Source organism: Thalassophryne amazonica, chromosome 18, assembly GCF_902500255.1.
Source record: "Thalassophryne amazonica chromosome 18, fThaAma1.1, whole genome shotgun sequence".
In the NCBI taxonomy this organism is placed as follows: domain Eukaryota; kingdom Metazoa; phylum Chordata; class Actinopteri; order Batrachoidiformes; family Batrachoididae; genus Thalassophryne; species Thalassophryne amazonica.
The window spans coordinates 69,780,793-69,787,284 of record NC_047120.1 but is presented as its reverse complement, the minus strand read 5'-3'; positions in this window follow the sequence as shown (position 1 = coordinate 69,787,284).

Genomic DNA, 6,492 nt, shown 5'->3' with positions numbered 1-6,492 from the left:
CTTCAAATGAGAACAGGTTGGATAGTTACTCTGTGTTGGACCAATTGTACTTTTTCCCTTAAAAGCAGACACTAAAAATATAGATTCATGAGTTTGGCTATCCCAGCCATCTGATGGAGACAATAATTCAAATACAATAAATAGTGTCACTTGCAATTCATGACAAACCCTTTGATAGAGTTGTATGTAACAGTTTGGGCCCCCCTGATGATTTCCATGATTTTCCTTTATAAATCATTGGTTGTCTGGATCAGCAATGTCAGTTAAATATATCATATAGCAGACAAACACAGTGATATTTGAGAAGTGAAATGAGTTTATAGGATTTACAGAAAGTGTACAATAATTAAAGCAATGAGGGGTTAAAGCAGTGTCCAAACATTCAACAGTTTAAAACAAAAATATAAAGAATGTCTTTTCATGGGATACAGGGATGAAGTGTTGAGAGTTACTACGAGGTAGAGAAGCTTGAATCTTCGACTGGACTGGGTTTGCTTGATGTGAGGACGTTTCGCTTCAAATCACAGAAGCTTCCTCAGCTAAATTCTTGCCTCTGGTGGTCTGACTTCTGTCTTGACTCTTGTAGAGAAGAATAAACCAGAAGCCAACAAAAGCTGGAGTTTTTAAACCTAACCAGACCCCTCCTACTGAGAGGCCGACTGCTATAGGTTAGTGACTAAAAAAATAGCTCTAATTAGCACCTATTGGTACTCTCCTAATGATGGGATGGAAGCACTCCCCTGATTGCTCCCTTGACGACTCTCCTGATGACGTGAATGACTCTATTACCATGAACAAAAGACTGAAATTGCTTTGACCTGAGTACTCCATTGTAAACAGGGGACAAAGCGTGTCTGAGACCCATTCCCCCCGGTTAAGGCTGGGTTTTCACTGTTTACAAAGAATGCTTCCTTGACCCCTCTCTCAAACCCATTTCTTCTCTCTGGCGAAGGATTTAACTTCCTGTCCTCAAACGTGTGGTTAGTGTCTTTCGGGTGGAGATAACTGCAGACTGAGGTCCACTGGCGACCTCTCTGAGGTGCTGGTATAGCCTCTTGTTTAAAGGTTGCTTAGTCTCACCTATGTAGTGTTCGTTACAGTTTCCTGACATCTGATATAATACACAACATTGCTCTGTTTGTAACTAGGGATCCTGTCCTTATGGGTGAACTAATTTCTGTCTCAAGGTGTTTAACCGGTTTAAAGTAAACTGGGATTTTGTGCTGTCTGAAGATCCTCTGTAGTTTTTCCCCTACTCCTGCTAAATAAGGGAGAGACACTCCTCTTCTTCTTGTCTCCATCTCCTGTCTATCTGGTCACTTTGTTTTCTGGGACTTCTGCACTTTGTCCAGGGACCATCGTGGGTACCCACATACTGTGAGGGCTTTCCGTACAAGTTGTTGTTCTTTAGCCCTTCCCTCTGCAGTTGTGGGCACCTGTAGGGCTCTGTGTTGAAGAGTCCTGATCACCCTGAGCTTGTGTTCAAGGGGGTGGTTTGAGCCAAAGAGCAGATATTGGTCAGTGTGAGTGGGTTTTCTGTAAACCTCTGTCTGGAGCTGCCTGTTCTCTCCAATCGTAACATCACAGTCTAAGAAGGCTAAATGGTTGTTTCTGTCATCCTCACATGTGAACTTGATATTGGAATCCACCGAATTGATGTGTTCTGTAAAGTCCTCGACCTCCTGTTGCTTGATTTTAACCCATGTGTCATCGACATAGCTGAACCAGTGACTGGGAGAAATGCCCGTGAACGATGCCAAGGCTGTCTTCTCCACTCGCTCCATGTACAGATTGGCCACAATGGGGTACTCAGGTCAAAGCAGTTTCAGTCTTTTGTTCATGGTAATGAGTCATTCACGTCATCAGGAGAATCGTCAAAGGAGCCATCGGGGGAGGCTTCCATCCCATCATTACGAGAGTGCACAATAGGTTCTAATTAGAGCTATTGTTTAGTCACTACCCAATAGCAGTCGGCCTCTCGGTAGGAGGGGTCTGGTTAGGTTAAAAACTCCATCTTTTGTTGGCTTCTGGTTTATTCTTCTCTACAAGAGTCAAAACAGAAGTCAGACTACCAGAGCAAGAATTTTAGCTGAGGAAGCTTCTGTGATTTGAAGCGAAACGTCCTCATGTCAAGCAACCCGGTCCAGTCGAAGATTCAAGCTTCTCTACTATAGAAACCACCTGGGCCACTGAGAGCCTACACAGAAACATTACTACGAGGTGTTCACTGGAAACTGTTATTGATTATTTATTTCTATATTTGTTTATGGATTTATTTATGTTCATTGTTACTTGGGTCTATAGTGAGGAAAATAAGTATTTGAACACCCTGCGATTTTGCAAGTTCTCCCACTTAGAAATCATGTAGGGGTCTGAAATTTTCATCTTAGGTGCATGTCCACTGTGAGAGACAATCTAAAAAAAAAAATCTGGAAATCACAATGTATGATTTTTTAAAATAATTTATTTATATGTTACTGCTGCAAATAAGTATTTGAACACCTACGTACCAACCAGCAAGAATTCTGTCTCACACACACCTGTTAATTTGTCTTTAAGAAGCCCTCTTATTCTGCACTCTTTACCTGTATTGATTGCACCTGTTTGAACTTGTTACCTGTATAAAAGACACCTGTTGAACACCTGTGAAAATCAATGTTAATATTTGGTACAGTAGCCTCTGTTTGCAGTTACAGAGGTCAAACATTTCCTGTAGTTTTTCACCAGGTTTGCACACACTGCAGCAGGGATTTTGGTCCACTCCTCCATACAGATCTTTACTAGATCTTTCAGGTTTGGAGTTTCAGCTCCCTCCAAAGATTTTCTATTGAGTTCAGGTCTGGAGACTGGCCAGGCCACTCCAGGACCTTGAAATGCTTCTTACGGAGCCCCTCCTTAGTTGCCCTGGCTGTGTGCATGGGGTCATTGTTATGCTGGAAGACCCAGCCATGGCCCATCTTCAATGCTCTTACTGAGGGAAGGAGGGTGTTTGCCAAAATCTTGCAATACATGACCCCATTCATCCTCCCTTCAATACCGTGCAGTCGTCCTGTCCCCTTTGCAGAAGAGCACCCCCAGAGTATGATGTTTCCACCCCCATTCTTCACGGTTGGGATGGTTTTCTTGGGGTTGTTCTCATCCTCTAAACATGGTAAGTGGAGTTGATTCCAAAAAACTCTATTCTGGTCTCATCTGACCACATGACCTTCTCCCATGTCTCCTCTGGATCATCCAGATGGTCACTGGTGAACTTCAAACAGGCCTGGGCATGTGCTGGCTTGAGCAGGGGGACCTAGCTCTTTGGTCTTGGATATGGTGGACAGGTTGGAGTGTGACTGATTGTGTGAGTGAACAGGTGTCTTTTATGCAGGTAACAAGTTCAAACAGGTGCAGTTAATACAGGTAAAGAGTGCAGAATAAGAAGGCTTCTTAAAGTTAAATGAACAGGTCTGTGAGAGCCAGAATTTTTGCTAGTTGGTAGGTGATCAAATACTTATTTGCAGCAGTAACATACAAATAAATTATTAAGAAATCATACATTGTGATTTCCGGATTTTTTTTAGATTATGTCTCTCACAGTGGACATGCACTAACTTTAATTTTATGTTGTCTGTTGTTTTATTTTTTCTTTTGTTATGTTCAAAATAAATCTTCAATTCAATTCAAATTCTTTAAACAAAATTAGGCAGGTGCATAAATTTGGGCACCCCAACAGATCCTCCTTTTGTAGAAAAAACAGCCTCTAAATGCTTCCTATAGTTTCCAATAAGAGTCTGGATTCTGGTTGAAGGTATTTTGGACCATTCTTCTTTACAAAACATCTCAGGATTGTTGGTTTCTGAGCATGAACAGCCGGCTTAAAATCACACCACAGATTTTCAAGAATATTCAGGTCTGGGGACTGAGATGGCCATTCCAGAATGTTGGACTTGTTCCTCTGCATGAATGCCTTAGTAGATTTTGAGCAGTGTTTAGGGTCGTTGTCTTGTTGAAAGATCCAGCCCCGATGCAATTTCAGCTTTGTCACTGATTCATGAACATTGTTCTCAAGAATCTGCAGATATTGACTGGAATCCATGTGATCCTCAACTTTAACAAGATTCCCAGTACCTGCACTGGCCACACAGCCCCACAGCATGATGGAACCACCACCAAATTTTACTGTTGGTAGCAAGTGTTTTTGTTGGAATGCTGTGTTCTTTTTTGTTTGGACATAACAAGGGGCATACTGCTTTTTGGAATCAACTCCACTTACCATGTTTAGAGGATGAGAACAACCCCAAGAAAACCATCCCAACTGTGAAGAATGGGGGTGGAAACATCATACTCTGGGGGTGCTCTTCTGCAAAGGGGACAGGACGACTGCGCCGTATTGAAGGGAGGATGGATGGGGTCATGTATTGCGAGATTTTGGCAAACAACCTCCTTCCCTCAGTAAGAGCATTGAAGATGGGTCATGGCTGGGTCTTCCAGCATGACAATGACCCCATGCACACAGCCAGGGCAACTAAGGAGGGGCTCCATAAGAAGCATTTCAAGGTCCTGGAGTGGCCTGGCCAGTCTCCAGACCTGAACTCAATAGAAAATCTTTGGAGGGAGCTGAAACTCCAAACCTGAAAGATCTAGAGAAGATCTGTATGGAGGAGTGGACCAAAATCCCCGCTGCAGTGTGTGCAAACCTGATGAAAAACTACAGGAAACGTTTGACCTCTGTAATTGCAAACAAAGGCTACTGTACCAAATATTAACATTGATTTTCACAGGTGTTCAAATACTTATTTGCAGCAGTAACATACAAATAAATTATTAAAAAATCATGCATTGTGATTGCCGTATTTTTTTTATTTTATTTTTTTTTAGATTCTGTCTCTCACAGTGGACATGCACCTAAGATGAAAATTTCAGACCCCTCCATGATTTCTAAGTGGGAGAACTTGCAAAATCGCAGGGTGTTCAAATAGTTATTTTCCTCACTGTATGTTGGTGTTGTTACACAGCTGGTGTTTAAAGCAAAACAAACCTTTTTAAATCAAAATACCAGATTAATATATGACTGTATAATTTAATAAGGTTTGTTCTTATAGCACCTTTCAAAAATAAAATCACAAAGTCCTTTACAGTGAAATAAATAAATAGAAACACAGAAATTAAAAACAGCAGTAACATAAAACTAGTTAAAAGTTAAAAGTCTGTACAAGTGGGTCTTGAGTATCTCTTTACAAGTTCCAACAAAGTCCACAGAATGAAGGTGAAGCGGCAGCGCATTCCACAGTTTGGGAACCTCAAACTCACAGTCTCCTTTGGGCTTCAGCGTGGACCGAGGTACAACCAACAGGTTCTGTTCCAAGGACCTCAACATTTTTTACATCATTTAACCACATAAAGCAACACATCCAGGTACAGTGTTGTGGCCTGTCCGGTCCAAACCGTAACCTACAGGTGCTATCAAAACAGCTAACTGATCATCTGCAGAGGAATGGTCTATTTGAAGAGTTTCAGTCAGGTTTTAGAATTCATCATAGTACAGAAACAGCATTAGTGAAGGTTACAAATGATCTTCTTATGGCCTCGGACAGTGGACTCATCTCTGTGCTTGTTCTGTTAGACCTCAGTGCTGCTTTTGATACTGTTGACCATAAAATTTATTACAGAGATTAGAGCATGCCATAGGTATTAAAGGCACTGCGCTGCGGTGGTTTGAATCATATTTGTCTAATAGATTACAATTTGTTCATGTAAATGGGGAATCTTCTTCACAGACTAAAGTTAATTATGGAGTTCCACAAGGTTCTGTGCTAGGACCAATTTTATTCACTTTATATATGCTTCCCTTAGGCAGTATTATTAGACGGTATTGCTTAAATTTTCATTGTTACGCAGATGATACCCAGCTTTATCTATCCATGAAGCCAGAGGACACACACCAATTAGCTAAACTGCAGGATTGTCTTACAGACATAAAGACATGGATGACCTCTAATTTCCTGCTTTTAAACTCAGATAAAACTGAAGTTATTGTACTTGGCCCCACAAATCTTAGAAACATGGTGTCTAACCAGATCCTTACTCTGGATGGCATTACCCTGACCTCTAGTAATACTGTGAGAAATCTTGGAGTCATTTTTGATCAGGATATGTCATTCAAAGCGCATATTAAACAAATATGTAGGACTGCTTTTTTGCATTTACGCAATATCTCTAAAATCAGAAAGGTCTTGTCTCAGAGTGATGCTGAAAAACTAATTCATGCATTTATTTCCTCTAGGCTGGACTATTGTAATTCATTATTATCAGGTTGTCCTAAAAGTTCCCTAAAAAGCCTTCAGTTAATTCAAAATGCTGCAGCTAGAGTACTGACGGGGACTAGAAGGAGAGAGCATATCTCACCCATATTGGCCTCTCTTCATTGGCTTCCTGTTAATTCTAGAATAGAATTTAAAATTCTTCTTCTTACTTATAAGGTTTTGAATAATCAGGTCCCATCTTATCTTA